The sequence below is a fragment of the Cebus imitator genome, unplaced genomic scaffold, assembly GCF_001604975.1.
Source record: "Cebus imitator isolate Cc_AM_T3 unplaced genomic scaffold, Cebus_imitator-1.0 Scaffold72, whole genome shotgun sequence".
NCBI classification, from domain to species: Eukaryota; Metazoa; Chordata; class Mammalia; order Primates; family Cebidae; genus Cebus; species Cebus imitator.
The window spans coordinates 4,814,941-4,837,485 of record NW_016107387.1 but is presented as its reverse complement, the minus strand read 5'-3'; the positions used below and the strand labels follow the sequence as shown (position 1 = coordinate 4,837,485).

Genomic DNA, 22,545 nt, shown 5'->3' with positions numbered 1-22,545 from the left:
ATGATTTACTAGGAAAATTAAATTAGTTTAGAAAATTAAATTTTTAAATTCGAGCCCACTCACAGTATAATTAGATGTCATGACAACGCCAAGTGTTATAAAAGTCTGAATTCTTACTCTCAGTATTGTACTTACCTCATTGCAAACTGGTAACAAACAGCTCAAGGACAGGCACTTGTCTCACAATCACGTTTTGGGCTAGGGGACTTGTGTGAAGCCGAGGTGACAGAGTAAGCTGTCTGAGGTCCTCAATTAGAACTACAGCTGACACTAGAGGTGTCACAGGGTGAGACTGCTCTAATCAGAGTCAACCACGAGAACCAGTCAGGCACAAATCTGTCGGTGTCTGTATTTGGTCTTCTTTCTTACCCAGCCACAAAACACAGCTTTTGATACTTGCTTTGTTTGGAAACTGATGCCTGAGTCTGCATTCTACCCCCACAGCCTGAAGAAGGACAACAGCCCTCAATACACAGTTGTGACAAGGTTGGTGGACGATAGCCTCTTTTTCTAACATCTTCAATCCTCTTTCCCTTTCTCCAGGCACCTTTCCTTCTGCCTTTAAAAACACCAGCCTGGTTTCCTCTCCTTGTGTCATAACCTAATTATAAAACGAGGCTGGGCACGGCGGTTCATGCCTGTAAACCCAGCACTTTGGGAGGCTGAGGCGGGCAGATCATGAGGTCAGGAGGTTAAGACCACCCTGGCCAAGGTGAAAGCCTATGTCTACTAAGACACAAAAAATTAGCCAGGTGTGGTGGTATGTGCCTGTAGTCCCAGCTACTCAGGAGGCTGAGGCAGGGGAGTCGCTTGAACCCAGAAGGCAGAGGTTGCAGTGAGCTGAGATCGCGCCACTGCACCCCAGCCTGGTGACAGAGAAAGACTCCGTCTCAAAAAACCAAAAACAAAAACAAAACAACGAGACCTCAAGATCTTTCACTTGATATTGACACACTCCCTACTTTTCTCCTGTGTTAGTTTGCACCTTTCTTTTTCATTAACAAGTTCCTGGTACCCATAGCCTTAAATAAGGTCCTAGAGCCTGGCTTCTACTACTCTGCATACTCCTATGAAACCCATCCATGACCCTGGGACATGATGTTACAAAAGCAATGGCATTTCTTCTGGATCATCTTATCTAGCTTCTTCATGGCTTTTGAAATGGGCTGTTTGCCCAGCCTTTGGAACTCTCATTTACAAATCCCAAGATAACATATAACCCATTTCTAGCTTCTATGTTGGCACCCTTTCTTCCTTTGGAGTTTTCTCAAGTCTTTGTCCTGGCCCCTCTTGCTTGTAACAGTAATGAGTTCTCCTGGATTTATTTACAACTTTATAATGAACCCCACTTGGGCAACTCCAGGCAGTCATTTCCCTTGAGCTCTCATTTCCCATCTCTAAGTGTCTCTGGAGCTGTGCTGATAGGAATGTTTCATGATGTCTTACACCTGCTTCTCAGCCGTGTTTGCACATTAAAAGCATGTGGGCTCTTTTAAGTCAGACCTTACCTAGGCTTCCTTCTCAGAGATCCTGATTTAATTGGACTGGGGTGAAACTGCCTTGCAAAGATGATGACATTGAGAGAAGTCTAGCATGGCTGACTCCAGCTTGCTTCTAGCCTCACAGGCTGCCTGTCCTTGCTCAGTCCTGGACATAGGCCAAACTAACTATGGGAGGAATTTAGTTTGTAGCTTAATCTTTAAGCCAGGATGATAATAGTTGTTCCCTAAAACAAACTCCTTCCTTGCTCAGGGACTGAAGCCACCTTTGAAAAAACTAATGAAAGTCCATGAGATTAGGATTATGGGAGGCACTTGAATTCTGCTAAAATGTAGGCACAGTTAGAGGATAACCAGCCATTGGTTTGGAGGTCACAAGATTTGACTACCCTAATTGTTCCTATAGATACCATCATTATTGTGGAACTCAAGATTGATATTTTGAAATGTTTTTCAGACTTTCGCATTCTGGCAACCAACTGTCTCAACCCACACCTGTGACTCGTGACTCAACTGGTCCTGTGGCCCCCTACCCAGAGGTTGACTCAGAGCACAAGGACTGTTTTCCACACCCCTACATGTTCCTCTCCAGCCAATCAGCAGCACCGATTAACAAGCCCCCTAGCCTAGCAAACTATCCTTGAAAACCCAAGCTTTCTGGGAAGTTGATTTGAGTAATAAACTTCAGTCCTTCTGCTTGGTTAGCTCTGCATTAATTAAACTCTTTCTCTACTGCAATAACACTGTCTCAGTGAATTGGTTTTTTCTGTGTAGTGGGCATAAAGAGTGCATTGGGTGATTACAGAGGTAGGGCCAAAACTTTAGTATTTTTTTTTTCTTTAATGCTAAGCCTATAAAACCATTGCCAAGGACAATGCTTCTAAAATTAGATGCATACTGGAATAAGGTAAAGGAGATTTAAAATTACAGATGCTTGTTTCCTACTCCCAGAAATTCTGATCTAGTTAGCTGGCAAAAAAATCTATTTGTCTATGTCCCCAGTTGCTAGCACAAAGCTCCTAAAACTCTTGGAATTTCCTTACTGACAGGAGTGTCTTCTGTTATTCACAACAAACTCCTTGTTAAGCCCCTAACATAAACATACCTGAGTTTATGCTAATGAGGCGACCCTCAGTGGCACCTTGGTAGCTTCTTCAGGATAGGGACTGGTCTCCAAAAGGAACCAACCATGTGATTAGAGGATTGTAACTTTCAGCCCCCAAACCCAACCTCTAGGGAGGTGAGACAAATGGGAGACTGATGCCAATCACAAATGGTCCACAATTTAATCAATCATGCCTACACAACGGAACCTCTACAAACACCCCTAAATGATGGGACTCAGAGAGCTTCTGGGTAGGCAAATACATCCCTGTGCCAGAAGGAGGTCGCACGCTGACTCCATGGGGACAGGAGCTCCTGTGCTTGGGACCCTTCTGGACCTTGCCCTAAGTGCCTCTTCATCAGGCTGTTCCTTGTATCCCTGATAACAGTATAGCATTGTCCTGAGTTCAGTGAGTTGTTCTAGCAAATTATCAAACTTGGTAGAAGGTTGTGGGAACCTCCAATGTGTAGCCAAGTTGGACAGAAGTATGGGTAAAGTGGAGACTCAATGCTTGCAACTGGTATCTTATTTTTTTTTTTAAACATAAACTTAATATTGTATTGTCTTCATAACAAAAGAAAAGATGATACTTAGAACTGGATCCCTTCTTTCTCTTCTTATCTCCTCCCAGTTCAAAACGCTTGCATTTTAAATAGCCAGCATTCTCTTAGATCTGCAGTTGGGCTCAACGCACTCAAGGCTTACCACAGTCTTCTTTGTAGCTTTAGCCTTTTTCCAGAAAATCAGCTTAGTTTGCCCATCATAGCCACTCTGACTCCTGTCATAATGCTGCTTTCCCTGGGCATACAGAGAATCCCTGCCCTTCTTGTACTGTGTCACTTTGTAGGGTTGGTGCTTGCCACACGTCCTACAGAAAGTCCGGCGGGTAAGAACATTCACCATATTTGCATGAGGGCTATCGGCACAAAAAGCTGCAACTGGTATCTGAAGTGAGGGCAGCCCTCTATGGTCATGGTCTGCCTCCATGACCATAGAGTCAGAATTGAACTGAATTGTAGCACACCCAAGTGATGGCAAGGAATCAGAGAACTGGTATTGAAAAGGTCACCCTATATTTGGTGTCAGGAGGGAAAAAACCTCTCGTTGGTATAGGGTGTAGCCCAGACATCAGGATTTTAAAATCTCTCAAGGTGAAATAAAAAGAAAAAAAAAAAAAAAAAAAAAAAAAAAAAAAAAAAAAGAAAGAAAAAAACTCTCAAGGTGATTCTAATATGCAGTGAAAGCTGAGAACTAACAGTAAGTATGGGATACATCCCCATTAGGAGATGGTTCTAACAGTGTGCCAGCAGAGATCATCTAAGGTTTTATTCAAGAAACTAATGGCAATGGACTACTTTCTCCTCAGAGAATGCATTTACCATGTTCTTTCCATTTTTCAAAAAAAAAAAAGTTGGTGGGCGGGGACATTTTGAGAATGAATGCTTTCATCTTTTTTAAAATTTTTTTATTTAAAGAGATGGGCTCTCTCCCTGCCACCCAGGCTGGAGCGCAGTAACACCATCATAGTCCACTGCAGCTTCAACCTCCTGGGCTCAAGCAATCCTCCCACTTCAGCCTCCTTAGGCTGTAGTAGCTGGGCCTACAGACCTGTGCCATCATCTCTAATTTTTTTTTAAATTGTTTTGTAGAAATAGGGGTCTCACTATGTTGTTCAGGCTGGTCCAGAACTCTTGGCCCCAAGCAATCCTCCTGCCTCAGTCTTCCTCCTGGGAGTACAGGTGTGTACCACCATGCCCAGTTCATTATTTTATTAATTTTTTTTTTGTTTAAAGACAAGGTCTCACCATAATGCCCAAGCTGATCTCAAACTCCTGGCCTTAGGTGATCCTCCCACCTCAGCCTCTGAAGTAAGCTTGGATTCTATAGGCATGTACCACCGTTAATTGCTTTAATTTAGAATTAATGGTTTCTAATTTACCTGATAAGAACCTCATAAAAATCAATCACTTTTTTTTTTTTTTTTTCCGAGATGGAGTCTTGCTCTTCCACTGAGGCTGGAGAGTAGTGGACAATCTCAGCTCACTGCAACCTCCACCTCCCAGGTTCAAGCAATTCTCCTGCCTCAGCCTCCCGAGTAGCTGGGATTACAGGTGCCCACCACCAATCGCAGCTAATTTTTGTATTTTTAGTAGAGATGGGGTTTCACCATGTTGGTCAGGCTGGTCTTGAACTCTTGGCCTTGTGATCTGCCTGCCTCAGCTTCCCAAAGTGCTGGAATTACAGGCGCGAGCCACCATGCCTGGCCTGATCATTTTTTAACAAGGTGTATGTTGAGAAGTGGACTACACATCCCAGAAAATACATGGAACCAGCTAGGATCATTCACAGGAGAAGGGTGGAAGTTGAATTTCAACAGCAAAAAGGACAACAAATGGGAGACAGAGATTAAGTATCAAGAATGCTCTCTCTAAGAATTCCAACAGCTTTTTACATTGCACAGTGAAAACCTTTCTGTTAGCTTTTTACATGATCACTGGGTCCAAAAACAGTCACGACCTCAGGATGAGGCCTCAAACTTACACCTCCACTGAGAAGACTGTGTTTTCCGCGCTCATGGAGCTCTATTTTGCTCTTACGGACCTGATTTTAAAACAAACAAAACAGGTGGTGAGGAGAGTGAGCAGAAACACATACTGCAAAATCCCATAAGATTCACTAAACTTCAGAGGAAATGGGAAACCATCTGTGTAGAAACCTTTTCTTTTGACATAGGCTAACTTTCCAGTAATTGTATAAAGGCTACCCTCATTGCCCATTGGACTAAATTACTGTGGTATTGCGCAGTGGCATTGAATTATCTAGAATCAATCTGCTAAACCCACTTAAACCCATTCTGTAATATTAGTGTTTGGCTGTTGGGATGAATTAGTCACACTTCTCACAGTCTCTCTTACAACATTCTTGGTGAAAAATTAGAAAGGCATGAGCTCAACATGTATTCTTAGATGGGTAACCCCATGGCACAGCGACCACCACACTCAGGAAATATTCACTGACTGAAGGAGTCCTAGAAGCTCATCAATTATATTCAATATCAGCCACCAGGGACTCAGAAATCCTTGCCCACAGCAGCTGCCCTGAACCTCTGTAGTTCTCTTAAACCTGTGACCCCACAGCCACTTCCCTTCTTCTTAGCAGGTGTTCTCATCAATTATTTCCTAAAGGGCAAGACTCTGCCAAGTTAGTTCTCTTCTTTCCACTGGTAACCTTACCTATAGGTGCCTATCAGTTCCATTTTAAACGTCTCCTCTTCTCCTCCAGGGAGGACCCTCCACCTATCTGCTGCCACTGTGGCCCACCTGCAGCCCTTTCCTGCATCTTCACTTTCTCAGTTCTGGCCCGTTTCTCAGTCCACAGACATGCTCGAACCTCTCCCTTCTATTAAAACCAGCCCTCACATTCGTGCTTACGAAGCTTCCTTCTTCCTTTCAATGCCAGTCCTCTTGAGAGGCTAGTCTACAATTCTGTCCCCACAACTTGAATCCTCATACACACATGAGTCACTACAACTGAGCTTGAGGAGCGATTATTCCTGAAATGGTGTTCCTGCCGAGATAATCAATGGCCTAATTGAATATTCCAGTGGCTTATTTTCAGTCTTCATTCTATTGGTGAGAATGTACACTCTCATTTCATCCAATCAGAATGGACTCTCTAAACTTAGAATTGTGAACAGACATTATTCATAGGCAACATTTATGTGCATGTGCACAAGCACATTGGGGGTAGAAATGGAGACGAGTCCCATTGTTCCGCAGTTTCTCAGAGGGCTCTATGACCTCCCCCAAAATGAAGAAACACAACTGGACTCCTATAATAGCCTCCTAATTCGTTTCCCTGACTCGAGTCCTTACATCTCAATCCTATACCTATCCCCAATCCAACCTTCACATTACCATAAATTTTTATTTTGCAGATTATACGGGCCAGAGCTGGCATGCCTTCTCTTGCTATAAATAAGGTTTATAATACAACGTACCAGAATACAGCCATGCTTATGCATTTACCATGGCTGCTTTATCCCTAACTCTGCTCCTGGGTGTCAACTATGCGTTTTTTTATTGAGGTGAAATTCACATAACATGATATCAGCCATTTTAAACTGAATAAGTCAGTGGCATTTGGTACATCCACAACATTGAATAATCACCTCTCGCCCCCCATCTAGTTTCAAACTCTTCTTGCCTCACTTCAAAAGGAAACCCATACCCATGAAGCAGCTGCTCCCCATGGCCCCCTGATATGGTTTGGCCCTGTGTCCTCACCCAAATCTCATGTAGAATGGTAATCCCCACATGTTGAAGGAGGGGCCTGTTGAGAGCTGACTGAGTCATGGGGGTGGATTCCCCCATCTGTTCTGATAAGAGTTCTCACAAGATCTGGTTGTTTGAAAGTGTGGCACCTCCCCCTTTGTTCTATCTTCCTCCTGCTACAGCCATGTAGGACGTGCCAGCTTCCCCTTTGCCTTCTGCCATAACTGTAAGTTTCCCTCGGCCATGGTTCCTGTACAGCCTGTGGAACCATGAACCAATCAAATCCCTTTTCTTTATATATAATTTACACAGTTTCAGGTAGTTCTTTACGGCAATGGGAGAACGGACTAATACACCACCTTTCCTTAGCTCTTGGCATCACCAATCTGAGTTATGTCTCCATGGATCTGCCTATTCTAGATATTTCATATAAACGGAATCATACAATATGTGGCCTTTTGTGTCCAGCTTCTTTCACTTAGCATAATGTTTTCAAGGTTCATCCATGTTGTTGCATGTGTCAGTATTCATTCCTATTTATGGCTGAATAATATTCCATTGCATGAATATGCCACATTCTGTTTCTGCAGCGATGGCTGCTTTTTCACTATAACTGCAATGGTGAATAGCTGCAATACAGATCACACGGCCTTGTCCACAAAGCTTACTATCTGGCCCTTTGCTGACAAAGTTTGCTGACCCCTAGTTTATACCATCTATCTTCAGAAGTGGTGATTTTCCGAATCAGCTTGTAATAATGGTCACTGAAGCACTGTTTAGAGAAGAAAAATACTGCAAATAAAATGTCTATCATTAAAGGACTGGTTAAATGATGGAAAACGCATACTATGTAATACCGTGCAGCTCATCAGAAGAATCAGATAAATCTGTACATGTTGATAAAGAAGCATCTCTGGAATTAATTAGGCTAAAAAAGCAAAACCATACAATGCATATGGTATAAATTCCTTTCTCCTTAAAAAATAACCCATAAATAAGTGCATATATACATATCTGGGTAAAAGTTTCCCCAGAATCACAAGAAACTTTCACTTTTCATTTTGTACCTTTCTGTACGATCTGTAATTCCTAACCTTATACATGCACTTCCTTATTAGCACTGTCAATAGGTGTTAACTAAATGAGGAAACTATGGTCTGTTTAGTTTTCTTCTTTATAAGTCTGTTTTTAGAAGTAATAATAAAGAAGCAATCTAATAAATGTTATGCTTTTAAGGAAGAAAATTCAAAGCAAAATGCTATGTTAAAACCTAACATGAGTTATATATTTTTATGAGCTTTCACTTATTTTTTTACCCTCACAGGTCAGTGATCCTCCAAAGATAAAAGAAAAACACTGTGCCACAGGTTAGATGTTTTTCTGCCAGGAAGCTAGACACTGCACCAGACCATCTTTTAAGATGCCATCCATGTCAGTCATGGGCTGAGTTGCGATCCTCGTTTTCCGCTGATTATTACCGAGAAGCATACCACATCTGTCAGCCACAGGACACTGCAAATCTTCTGCCACAGAGCTTGCTATGGCGGTGACTTAGGCTTCAGCACACAAGTCAGCCATGACAGGTTGGTTTGTAGGGTTTATCTATGCATCCTGATGGTCCCTAAACATTTTCCAGATGTGTCGACCTCATAAAACTGCCACCTACCACAGGCCGTGAAAGAATTGCTCCAAGATCGTATTTTCCTCATCCCTCAACTCTAGCAACACCTTGGACTCCCTGGCTGGGTGACCCCCTAAGTTATGAAGCTGGGCTGGCCGTCGGTCCTGAGACTTGACAAGAGAATACTAGCGGGGCAGCCCTGCAGCAGGGAATTTCTGCATCTGCCCAGTGCAAAACATACACATTCCTCTTTCCCTAGGGTCTAAGCTTCTGCTTTGTTTTGGGTCCCTGCAAGATTGAGGCCCTGCCTACTTTCTCAACCAGTTTATCCTTCAACCCTCTTCCTCAGTCCCCAGAACTTGCTGCGGAAGCTCCCTATCAACAGGCAGAGGATCAACCCACTACAGACACCTACTCACACTTCCTCTAGGCCTCTCTCTGCCTGGGGCCTCATGTCAGACCTGCCTGACATGCAGCGCCTGGCCTTCCTCCTTCTGCCTCCATTCTCTTTCACCCCTTCTTCTTCCACTGTGACACTCTGGTTTCCAGATCCTTATTCCTCTTCCCTCTAGGTCATGCCTGGTCCATTCTTGATCAAGCTCTATTTACAGAATCAGCTTTCTCATAGAAGCATTCTGGACGGCACACTGGGGCATGGCAGATACTTATAGTGTCTTTTCTTGAAAAAGTTACAAACAGGTCGGGCACAGTGGCTGATGCCTGTAATCCCAGCACTTTGGGAGGCTGAGGAGGGTGAATCACCAGAGGTCAGGAGTTCAAGACCAGCCTGGCCAACGTGGTGAAACCCTGTCTCTACTAAAAAAAAACTACAAAAATAGGCCGGGTATGGTGGCGGGTACTTGTAATCCCAGCTACTCAGGAGGCTGAGGCAGGAGAATTGTTTGGACCCAGGAGGCGGAGGTTGCAGTGAGCTGAGCTCGCATCATTGCACTCCAGCCTGGGCGACAAGGGTGAAACTCTGTCTCCAAAAAACAGAAAAAGTTACAAACAAATTTAGCTGAGGAATCAATCAAAAATGGAAAATATCATCTTTCTTGGTGCTGCCTAGGTACAAAGCACTTTGTATATCTTCCGAGGATGCAAAGATTCAACAGTCCCCTTCCCTTAAGAACTTTGGAATTTAGTAGAATTCAGAAAAAAAAAACCTATAAATCATCCAAAGCAAAGAATACCACATAACACAAGAGAGGTTAAAAGTGCCAGAGTATACAGGATGAAGAGATCATCTCCAATTGGGGAAGCAGAGGAAAAGATTCATGAATGAGGCAGCACCTGTGGCTGATGCTGATGAATGACCAGGATTTTTATGGGGTGGGACGCAGGTCATAGTTTCTGACTAACAGAAAGCATATTTTTCAAATCTTATGTATTATGAGCAAATCTGGCCTCTTGTCAATATGTTCTTTCTAATCAGCTGACTTTTTGTCTGAAACACTACTTATATTATCCAACACTGTACAGAGCAAGAATGTCTTTTAGGTAGTCATCATTCGACAAAATCTCAGTAATGTCACAAAAATCTCAATACTTTAGATTTACAAAAATCTCAATAACTTCATTTATCACATATGCTCCTGTCCAGGTTCATTCATTTTAATCATCTAATACATGAAAACTTATTTATATTTATAAATTATATAAACTGGCTGGGTGCTGTAGCTCACGCTTGTAATCCCAGCACTTTGGGAGGCTGAGGTGGGTAGATCACAAGGTCAGGAGATCGAGACCATCCTGGCCAACATGGTAAAAACCCATCCCTACTAAAAATACAAAAAAATTAGGCAGGTATGGTGGCATGTGCCTGTAATCCCAGCTACTCGGGAGGCTGAGGCAGAAGAATAGCTTGAACCAGGGAGTCAGAGGTTGCAGTGAGGTGAGATTGGGCCATTGCACTCCAGCCTGGCGACAGAGTGAGACTGTGTCTCAAAAAAAAAAAAATACATATATATATATATATACACATACACATATATATATATTGTTAATATCTGAATGGTAAATAACATGATTCCTCTGTCATTAAAATAAAGATGTGCACTTGAAGCAAGGTGGGGGCACTCCACTTGATAATTGCATTTAATGACCAGGCATGGTGGCTCATGCCTGTAATCCCAGCACTTTGGAAAGCTGAGGTGGGTGGATCACCTGAGGTCAGTAGTTCAAGACCAGCCTGACCAACACGGAGGAACCCCATCTCTACTAAAAATATAAAATTAGCTGGGTGTGGTGGCTTGTGCCTGTAATCTCAGCTACTTGGGAGGCTGAGGCAAATCGCTTGAATCCAGGAGGCAGAGGTTGCAGTGAGCTGAGATCGTGCGATTGCATTCCAGCATGGGCAACAAGAACAGAACTCCATCTCAATAATAATAATAATAATAATAATTGTACTTAATGATAATGGCTGCCAGCCATTGAGCTACTAAGCACGACATGGACTTTAAACGTTATCACTCAAAAGGTTTCCACAGTGAAAAGCAAACCATGTAAAAAATATTCATTACACTCCATCATGATCAAAACTTCAATGTGCTAAGACGTTACCTTCAGAAATAGTTGCAAAATAATTGTGGTACAGCATTTAGTTCTTTCTTCCAGTTAAGTGACAGTCAAACTGTACAGCTTCTACTAAGCATGGAAGACAATCTGAAATAGTCCACTAATGTCCCTCCAAGCTCAGATCCCCACCATATGCTGGAGTTAGGGACTTCGGCCCAGGCCAGAAAAAAGCTCGGTACACACATCTAGAGGCTTGGACGTCTACAGACGAACCGGTCTCAATCTCTTTTGAGCATGTGCATGTGCATGCGCACACACGTACACACACACACACACACTCTCTCTCTCTCTCTCTCTCTCAGTTGAAATATGGCTCCAAAGTCTCATCCTTCATCCTATAATAACTGTATCTCTCTTCTCAAATAGGATCAGCCAACCACTAAAAAGCACCCTATTAGAAGCTAAACGATCTTTTATCTGATACAATGCCTAAGTAGCCCCAAAATGCTAAATTTCAACATTTTGAAGGATTTCTTCTATGCTAATAAAGAACTGGGGGCCAAGCATGGTGGCTTACACCTGTAATCTTAGCACTTTGGGACACTGAAGCAGGAGGATTGCTTGAGTTCAAGAGCTCAAAACCTGACAGAGGCCAGGTGAGATGGTTGATGCCTGTAATCCCAGCACTTTGGCCAAGGTGGGTGGATCACCTGAGGTCAAGAGTTTGAGACCAGCTCGACCAATATGCCAAAACCCTGTCTCTACTAAAAATACAAAAATTAGCTGGGCATGGTGGCAGGTGCCTGTAGTCACAGCTACTTAGGAGGCTGTGACAGGAGAATTGCTTGAAGCCAAGAGGCAGAGGTTGCAGTGAGCCAAGATCGTGCCACTGCACTCCAGCCTGGGTAACAGGGACTCCATCTCAAAATAAATTTAAATTAAAAATAAAGACCTGCCTGGGCAACATAGTGAGACCTTGTCTCTAGTAAAAATTTAAAACATTACCCAGGCATGGTTGCACACGTCTGTGGTCTCAGCTACACAGGAGGCTGAGGCTGGAGGATCACTTGAGCCTGGGAGATAGAGGCTAAAATGACTTTATGATGGTGCCACTGCACTCCAGCCTGGGTGACAGTGCTAGGCTGTCTCAAAAAATAAAGTAAAATAGAGAATAAGGGTGGTAAAATTTATTCTCTGAAGATTTTCAGAGGTTTTCACACTGAGCAAACAAACTATTTCAATATAAGTTATATCTAGTAAAAGATACATCTAGTATTACCAGTATATCTCTTACCAGTTAAGAGACACAAAGGTAGTCTGAAATTTTCATCTTACCACTAATTACCTTTGAATTTCTATGATTTTTAGAACTACTTTCAGCTTCCCAAATTTCACATTTCCTGTTTGCTCAGGTGAAAGTAAGAGCGTTGTCATCTAGAAGCTTCTGGGTATTCGCCAATTTGCAGAGAGAATAAATTCCAAAAGTATATTCCTGGCTTAGTTATTTAGAACTCAAGAATGCCCAAATACACGTTCCCATAGAAATGACGTTGTACATATCGCAGGCCCATTCCCAGGCAGCCCACAAATCTATCATACCATATCACAGGAGTAGCGGTCTTGATCCAACCACACCTGATCAACATGCACAACAGTCTGAACCCAAGTCTGCTGTGTGACGCCAGGAACACGCCTCCCCAGTGTGGTGGGCAGTCACCTGGGCATCCTAAGACTTATCTGCTGAAGGAGCAGGACGAAATCTGTGTCAGTATTTCTGCCATAATGTGATATGTACATTCCTGAAAAATCTCACATCCTACAAAATTGCACTTGAAAAATAATGAGGTGGAAAACACTGTTGGGGGAGACCACTCAATCCCTATGTAACTCTGTAACCAGAGCACTAACCAAAAGAATAATTAATACCTAGGGGGATGACTTGGACAGCCTAGGCAAGCAGCTTGGCTGTGGCTGCAGCTGCCTTGAGGGATATTAAACACACAAATAATGACAGAGTGGCAACTGCTGGCTCACAGACACAGTGGAGCTCTGAGCCAGGAGCTATGTTAAAGTGGACATAGAGGGAAGACCCTGCCGGGAGCCCAGAGTCCTAGGAGGCTAGGGGGTGCCTGCCCTGGAGAGAAAGCCCTGGGTGCAGGTGCTCATTTTTAATTTTCTTAAAACAGAGTTGAAAAGCGTGTCTGCTGCCTGTGATGCTCTTTCCTTTCTCATTGAAGGCTGTAACTCTACTCCTGCTATTCCCACTCCTCTGGCCAAAGACAAACGGCCTCTGGATCAATCTAACCTTCAGGATATACTGACATCATTCCTCTGCTTTTCAGTTGAGCTAACCTGGGCTACGGAATCAAGTGTTGTAGCACATAAAACTGTCCTCCTACAACCAGTGACTGTTGACTCCTCAGAGTTCTTACCTAGTTAGAGAAGGCCCTTTCCCAAGTCTCCTCCCGTTTCTAAAACCTCTGAATCAGATGGGGGGGGGGGGCAATTCTTTTGTACTCTGCTTAGTCACCAGAAATGATTCTTAATCCCTCTTGAGGTATGCTAACCCTGAGTGGATCAGTCTGATTTCTAGACAAGTCCTGTCTGATAAAAATGTAATGTGAACCATGTCTGTAACTTTGAAAAAGTAAAAAGGAACAATAGAATATTTTAACCCAATATATCCAAATATCACTTCAATATGGAATCAATATAGAAATTATTGGTAAGATATTTTGAATCAATCCAATATACCCACGTATTTTCATTTCGATACATAATCAATACAGAAATTATTGGCAAGATATTTTGAATCAACCCAATATACCTACATATTATCATTACATATATAATCAAAATAGAAATTATTGGCAAGCTATTTTGAATCCTTTTTTCTGGTACCATATCTTCCAAGTTCAGTGTTACTTTGTATTTACAGTACATCTTAATTCAGACTTGCCACATTGTAAGTGCTTAATAGCCACAAGTGGCCTGTGGCTACTATAGTGGACAGCACAGGTCTATTCAGAGGCTCTGTTGATAGCAAAGTGTCATATTTCTAAAGACACATAATTCAAAGAATATACAACCAACGAGGCACAAAACATGTTTTTCAAGTTCATAGCCTCATATTTCATGAAAGGGTACCATTTACCTGGTCAGTTTCAGTGCAAACATATTAATCCTTAATTACCCAGAACATTCAGTTAACCAGAACATCCCACTCCCTTACTATGCTCAGTGGGGTTTTTAAAACAGCTTTATTGAGACATAATTCACAAACCACAAATTTACCCATTTAAATTGTATAATTACATGGTTTTTGGAATGTTATACTATTAATTTTAATTGTTTTAAGATTATATACATATAAAACAAAATTTGCCATTTTACCATTTTTAAGTGTATAATTCAGTGGCATTAATTACACTAACAGTGTGGTATAACCATCAACACTATTTATTTCCAAAACTCTAAAATCTCAAACAGCAACTCTGACCATTACGTAATAATTCCCCATTTCCCCCTGCCCCTGGCCTCTGGTAACCTCTCATCTACTTACTTTCTCTATGAATTTGCCTATTCTAGATATTCCATCTAAGTGAAATCATATAATATTTGTCTTTTGGGGGCTGGCTTATTTCACTTAGCATTATGTCTTCAAGGTTCATATATGTGATAGCATGTATCAAAACTTCATTCTTTTTATGGCTGAATAATAAACCACTTTAAGTACATAGTACATCTTGTTTACATATTCATCTGTTGATGGACACTTGGGCTCAGTGGGTTTTGCTGGTTTCTTAATAAATCATGAGTTACTGAGCATTTCATTGGGTAGCAGGTTTTAAGGAAGAGAGAACACAGTCATGAGACTGATGCTGTGGCTATGTTATAGAAGGTAGTCCTCTTCCCAATTTTACGAACTGAGAAAAGTAATAAGGTAAGGCTGGTTTGCTTAAGAATAGTAGGTTTGGCCAGGTGTGGTGGCTCACGCCTGTAAGCCCAGCACTTTGGGAGGCCGAGGTGGGGAGATCACCTGAGATCAGGAGTTCAAGACCAGGCTGACCAATATGGTGAAACCCCATCTCTTCTAAAAATATAAAAATTAGCCAGGCGTGGTGGCATGTGTCTGTAATCCCAGCTCCTTAGAAAGCTGAGGCAGGAGAATAGCTTGAACACCCAGGAGGAGGAGGTTGCAGTGAGCCAAGATCATGCCACTGCACTCCAGCCTGGGCAACAGAGTGAGATTCTGTCTCAAAAAAAAAAATAGTAGGTTAGCAACAACAATAGTGCCAAACTTTCTGGCATTAACGTCGTGGTGTTAAGGCCATGAGTGCTGTACTGTCCCCAAATACGGGTCAAGGCTATGTTTGCAGAACTTTCCCAGAAACCTCCCTTCCTTTTCCTTTCTGAAGTCAGAGTGTTCCTAGGACAACATTTTGGTTCACAAAACATTTTGTAATGCTGTGATATCACAGCATACAGGATACTCCTCTCAAGTCAATCTTATTTTCTAATAAAATCCAACATTTCAAAAATGGCATTAATGTAATGGAGGAAAGAAAACTTCACCATAATTTTAAGCTAAAAAGAAATATTTGAAGAAATAAATCCTAAATCTAATGCTTGAGCTTGAAAGTTTGGTTCAAGCAGGAAAACAACTGCTTTTCAGATTTTCTTTTTCACCTGGCTTTTTTTTTTTTTTTTTTTTTTTTTTTTTTAAGGAAAAATTTTAAAAGTTTCAATTGATTTTGTTAAGTTTTGTTATGGTAAAACAAGATGTGAAGCAAACATTTCAGAATACAAAACAGAGTTAATTAATTCCAGTATAACCTCCTCACAGAAGGCCAGGGCTTGCAAGCAGATGTGCTGGCTAAAATCGCAGGTCAATCTTAGCACATTATTGAAAGTAACCTCCCATTCCTCAGAAAAGTCTGGCATACAGCTTACAAACTACAGCAAACAACACATGGAAAAGTGGAATTTAACATCTCCCGATTTCCATTCTCCATTTATTTCCAAACCTTGCATCTAAATCGGAAGAAAAAAATGCCCTCAGAGTCACACATATGCACACTAAATATGAGCCACTAAAATAAAAGACGAGGAAGCAATTTTAAATGCAGTTACCACAAATGTGTTTTGGGAACTTTCACCTTGTCTTTCATAAACTAGAAAGTGTACTTCATGTTCCTTTTGATTTTGAATGACCAATGCATTTCAACTATTAACGTTTCATTTCCAACACGTGTCTGTTTCAGAACTAGCAGCTGGACTATTTATTTTGCTAGCTGGTGATAGAATTAAATACAGAGTCTTTGAAAACATTTACAAGCTTTCCCTCTAACTTTCTGTGTACTTTCCAAATTAGGCTACTTTGATTTTTATTAGCTAAAGGTTTATGTACTGGAATACTAACACTGTTACCTTCAGAATAAATTGTTTATAGCTCAGGTGCAGTTTAAAACTTTTTCCTCCATGGAATACTCTTGAGATTGAGCAGAAGAAAGTTTGAACTGGTTCACTCTGGATCAACAGGTTTCCTTTGTGAGTCAAACAGTATTAAGGCCACACAGATATGGATGCAGTCAGGGAAACCAGTTGTGAAAATAGTTCTAGTCCTCTACAAAACCACAGGCATCCTTTGTGAGCTCCCCAGTGCTTTATAATCTCGCAATCACTATCCTCATAATGCACACCTAAGATTTATTCTTTGACGCTAGCGGTTTGATGTGGAAGACAAGGCATAAGGCGGGACTCCAGGCCAGTGTGGGTTCAAATCACAACTCCTTTGCTTATTAGCTATACAGTCTTAACCGAATAACCCAAGTCTTTAGTTTCAAAATCAGCAAAACGGAAATAATAATTTCCACTTCATAGCTGTGTCGTGAGCACTTGCATTGCACAGATGCCCAATTAGTGGTTTGGGATGAAATCAAAGATCCTTCATCACTGAGCCTTTCTCAAGCTCTTCAGCCCACATTGTCACTCATGAAGCATTCATTCATTCTTTCACTCAGTCAAAAACTGCCTATTAGTTCCTTCTCCATATACTGTGCTGATGGTTTCATGAGTATATACCTATCTCCAAACTCATCACATTGTATGCATTAAATATGTACAGCTTTTTGTATACGGGGAAAAAAAGAATGAAAAAAAATTACCCCCTTTTCTTAAGGAATACACCAAGTACTTTAGGGGGTCACAGATATTAAAATGGGGGAAGGGAGTGTGGGACTCCAAAACAGTGAAAACTTTAGCTGCTCCACAGAATATTGTGAGGACCCATAAAAGGAGCCAACTCTTCCTAGGAAAGTGAGGAAGGGTTTAATGGGGAAGATGACATTGGAACTATGGCTGCATGTGTCTTTTAGGTAAGAAAGACGCTCTTCTTGAGCATCATAAGCAGGGGGAACAACATGGAAGAAGGTAAGGAGCGGTGAGATGGATTGTTGTAGTCAGTGCGGCTACAGAACAGATGATGCTGCCTATGGGGGAAACGGGCTTTCATATATCAGCATCTTAAAGTTGCTATTTTATCCTCAATGTGACAAAAAGCCACCAGAGGATTTTAGCATGAAAACACCACAATCAGAATTTTTTTTTTTTTTTTTTTGACAGAGTTCTCACTCTGTTACCAGGCTGGAGTACAATGGCACAACCTCGGCCCACTGCAACCTCCACCTCCTGGGGTCAAGCTCAGTCTCCTGAGTAGCTGGGACTACAGGTGCATGCCACCATGCCTGGCTAACTTTTTGTATTTTTAGTAGAGACAGGGTTTCACTATGTTAGCCAGGATGGTCTCAATCTCCTGACCTTGTGATCCACCCACCTCAGCCTCCCAAAGTGCTGGGATTACAGGCGTGAGCCACTGTGCCTGGCCCTAAAGTTATTATTTTATCCTCAATGTGACAAGAAGCCACTAGGGGATTTTAGCATGAAAACAACACAATCCGGTTTGTTTTTAAGACACTGTGTTAGCAGAGGGGAAGACAGAGTGGAGCTCTAAAGGACTTGTAGCAGGAAACCCAGCTAGGCACAGCCATAATTCCCAGAGGGAGAAGACAGGGTCTCGGATTAAAGTAGATTAAGGCAGTAGCGGTGGGAAGAAAAATGTGAGAGACAGTTTCAGAGGTGAAATCAACTGAATTCAGTGACTGGCTTCAGATGTCTCACTGATGCAGGGCAGGTGGGCTTAGCCTGGGAGGGTTCTTGGCTTCACCCAGGAAAGAATTCAAGGGTGAGTCAGTGGTGAGTGGTAGTGTGCAGTAGAAGTAGGTTCCTTGCAGAGCTGGGCTAACCCATAGACAGTGTGTCCAGAGCAGCAGCGTATGGGCTGTTGGCTAGCTATATTGATATCTACTTTTAATTGCATGCAAATTAAGAGGGGGTTTATTTAGACCTTTTGGAAAAGGGGTGGGGCATTTCCAGAAGCATATATAGATAACTTTCAGGTCACTGCTATGGCATGTTGTCCCGGCATTCATAAACTGCCATGGCACTCGTGGGAGTGTCTTTATGTTAATGAACAGGGAGGGCAACTGGAGGTCACTTTCATCACCATTTGCTGGTTTCAGCTGGCTTCTTTGCTGCACCTCCCCCCTACCCCTGCTTTGACTACATCTTTCTCGAATCAGTGGGTTGTGACTGGTGCTCAGAAAACAAGTCCTGCTGATCTCCTACCTCCGTGACCTTGAAGATAAGTGGGGGGTGACACTAATAATCAAGATGAAGAACATAAGGAATGGAACAAGTTTGTGGGGAAAGATACTGAGCTGTGTTTTAGACATGTTGCATTTGAAGGACTGTTCCAGGTGAAGATGCTGAGTAAAGTTGGAAATATGAATCCATAGAAAAGCATAGAATGAAATGTCATCAACACCTAAACAAGGTTGGAGCATAGGAGTGCATTAGGATATACATTAGCTGGTAGGAACAGGAGAGGACCCCAATAAGAACATGCAGAATAAGAGAAACCCAATGACAGAGTCCTAAAGAGACCAGGATTTAAGTGATGTTCACCCATATACATTAGTTTACGCTTAAAGATATGCATGCTGCATTACATCATTACTTACCTGGATTGTGAAAACATGCCCTGTTTCCCCAAACAAATTAAAAACATAAGGCTTTATATGCATTGCTTAAAGAGCACCTAGAATCACAATAGGTAAGTAGAAGACATACATGGAATTGAAATAGAGGAAGCTTACATAGAGTAGAAGAAAACTAGGGTTGGATTTAAAGAGTCCTTTAAGTAATAGCCTAAGAAATTTTAACTTCATCCTTTAGATAATAAGAAAACAGCCAGGCATGGTGGCTCGCGCCTGTAATCCCACATTTTGGGAGGCTGAGATGGGTGAATCGCCAGACGTCAGGAGTTCAAGACCAGCCTGACCAACATGGAGAAACACCATCTCTACTAAAAATACAAAATTAGCTGGGTGTGGTGGTGCATGCCTGTAATCCTAGCTACTTGGGAGTCACTTGAACCCGGGAGGCAGAAGTTATGGTGAGTCGAGATGGTGCCACTGCACTCTAGCCTGGGCAACAAGATTGAAACTCCATCTCAAAAAAAAAAAAAGAAAGAAAGAAAACAACCAGAGTTTTTTGAGCATCAAATCATGCAACAAGGTTTTTTATTTTTTATTTTTTGAGACAGAGTCTCACTCTGTTGCCCAGGCTAGAGTGCAATGGCACAATCTTGACTCACTGCAACCTCTGCCTCCCGGTTCAAGCCATTCTCCTGCCTCAGCCTCCTGAATAGCCGGGACTACAGGCACACACCACCACGCCTGGCTATCTTTTGTAGTTTTAGTAGAGACCAGGTTTCATCATGTTGGCCAGGCTGGTCTTGATCTCCTGACCTCGTGATCCACCCGCCTCAGCCTCCCAAAGTGCTGGGATTACAGGTGTGAGCCACCACAGGGGCCAAGAACAGTATTTTCAAAGGTTTAGGTAAATGAAGTAACACATATGTTAACTACCTCCATTTATTCATTCTATAATGTATACATATTTCAAAATAACATATTGTACCTAATAATATACAATTTTTATTGTCAACTTAAAAAAATTTTAAAAACAATTAAAAGAGAGAGTAGTATGGGGGGGGGCGGGTGATGGAAGAAAAATAGACTCTGCAGGGAAGGAACCCATTAGGAGTTGACTGTGGGAATCAAGCCACTGGTCCTCAGGCAAGCTAGAGCTGAAAGGGATATAATCCATCCAGTTAAGTGAATGAAAAAACATACGTGGGTCCTAAATTGTTTTTCTTAAAATGTAGCCCACCTTTGACTTGCCAAAAGAGAGCTAGCCATAATAAACCCAAAGCCTGCATGAAAGGCAAGTCAGAAGTGGGCACAGTGAATGCGGAAAGCACACACGGGTCTCCAGGCATCTAAAATGATTCTGATTTTGAAAAATATCTATACATGAAAATACTGTTGAGGGTAAGATCGCCACCACGCTTAGGACAGACATGGACTCTTCGACCTACTCAGGTTTTCAATGACGACTGTGATCAACATAACATGGTGGATGATGAAGAGCCGCCTAAAAACATCTGAAAGAGCTGAAAGATGTTTGGCCGGTATCGATGTGGCCCAGCTCTGCGATGTGGGGATCTAGGTGGATTTACAAAAGAAAAAGCAGCATTGTTTGTATGCTGCCTCCCACCATCTGTTCTTGCCCCAGGTTAGTGGAATGAGACAAACTCTCTGGGCAAGATACGGACTCACATTTTTCAAACACTGAGCCCTGGTTTGGATGTAGAGCTGAGGTCAGAATTCTTAGGTCCTTTTCCAGCCAAACTGATTTTAGGACAGGCAAGCAATCACAGAATGCTCTTCTGTGCAATAAATACGAAAATACTTAACCTCCTTGGGGTACTAGGAAGCATAAATCATGTCTTTAAAGGCCCGTGACAAGCTGAAATGAAAAGCGTTCAAAGTAGAGAAATACAAGGAAACCAAGACTACAGGCACTCACTGAATTCTGAGCAGGCAGTTGTACTGTTAATTTAATGAGTTTTATGGTCTTGCAAGTATTCATCAATAGCAAATATCAGGTTGCTTAAATATTACATTACTCACTCATCTGTCTAAATGCGCTATGGCCTCCAACATTTATCGGCTTGCTCAAAAATGGCTGGTTAATTTCTCTCTTTTCTTTCCCCAGCAAAAGTACTTCTTAAAGGAGCCATTAATAAGGGGATTCACTCGTCAGGACTAAAATGACTTGCAGCTGGAAATCCAACGACAAATATACATCCATTCATAAGGTGGATACAACAGCTTTCAGGGAGGGGATGTGCATGAAATGAACACGAGTGAAGAGCAACGAGGGAAGGGATTATCTTTTAACCAGCTCATAAGTGAAAAAACAAAACTGTGGAAGTTCGACAACTGTAGCTTTTTCAGTAAGTACAAATTAAATTATAAACCCCAGCTAAAAGTTTATTCTTTATGAGTTTATTTAATGTTAGGTCTCAATAGTTCCTTATTCCTCTTACAAAGGTAAACCAGCAGTTGTGCCATTTAAGAGAGATTAAACTCAATTAAATGCTGTCCCTGCTAGGCAAGGCCTTGTATCTATAAGCAATTCAGGATCTTGCTTGCTAAATCATACTCTCACTTTGCCTTTTCATAGTCAGTCAAAGAAATTAAGCTGGAGATCTCACCAGGCCAGCCACTTTCCCAGTCTCGTAGACTCCCCTGTTTGTAGCCATTGCAAAGATTCTATGATGAAATTAAATCATTAGACAGTTTTTCCTAAGGTAAAAATCAGAGCTGGCACCAACTGGTCCTTATAATGGCCTTTGAAATAAGGTATAAAAAGCTCATTTCTACTCTAAAAATTTTTATCATCTCTCCTCTACAGCACACTAACTCCCTCCTCCTCCCCCATCTCTCGAATACCTTATAAATGCAAGTGTGTGCCAAGGACCGGCAACTTGGTCATCGTCTGAGAGCTGGTCAGAAATGCTGACTCTCAGGTCCTGTCTTTGCCCTCCTGAATCAGTATCTGTCTTTTAACAAGATCCCCAGATAATTCACTGGCACAACAAGGTTTGGGAAACACCACTTTAGACCAGTGGTTGGTAAACATTTTCTGCAACGGGCCAGGTGGTAAATATTTTAGGTTTTATAGGCCATACGTCTGTTGCAGCTACTCAGAACTGCTGTTGTGATGCAAAAGCAACCATAGAAAATACACAGTCACACAAACATGGCTGGGTTTTTCTTTTTTTTACAAAAACTTTTATGAACACTAAGATTTGGATTTCAAATAATTTTCATGTGCCATGAAATAGCATTCTCTTGATTTTTTTTCAACCATTTAAAAATATAAATGCCGGCCGGGCGTGGTGGCTCCCGCCTGTAATCCCAGCACTTTGGGAGGCCGAGGCGGGTGGATCACGAGGTCAGGAGATCGAGACCATCCTGGTCAACATGGTGAAACCCCATCTCTACTAAAAATACAAAAAATTAGCTGGGCATGGTGGCGCGTGCCTGTAATCCCAGC

General features: G+C 42.0%; 1 protein-coding gene across 1 annotated transcript in view; it reads right to left on the bottom strand.

Annotated features, from left to right (window-relative positions):
- The window catches only part of STX8 (syntaxin 8), a 316,569-nt gene that overhangs the window by 167,647 nt on the left and 126,377 nt on the right, over positions 1 to 22,545 (bottom strand). The gene's annotated exons all lie outside the window — the stretch shown is intronic.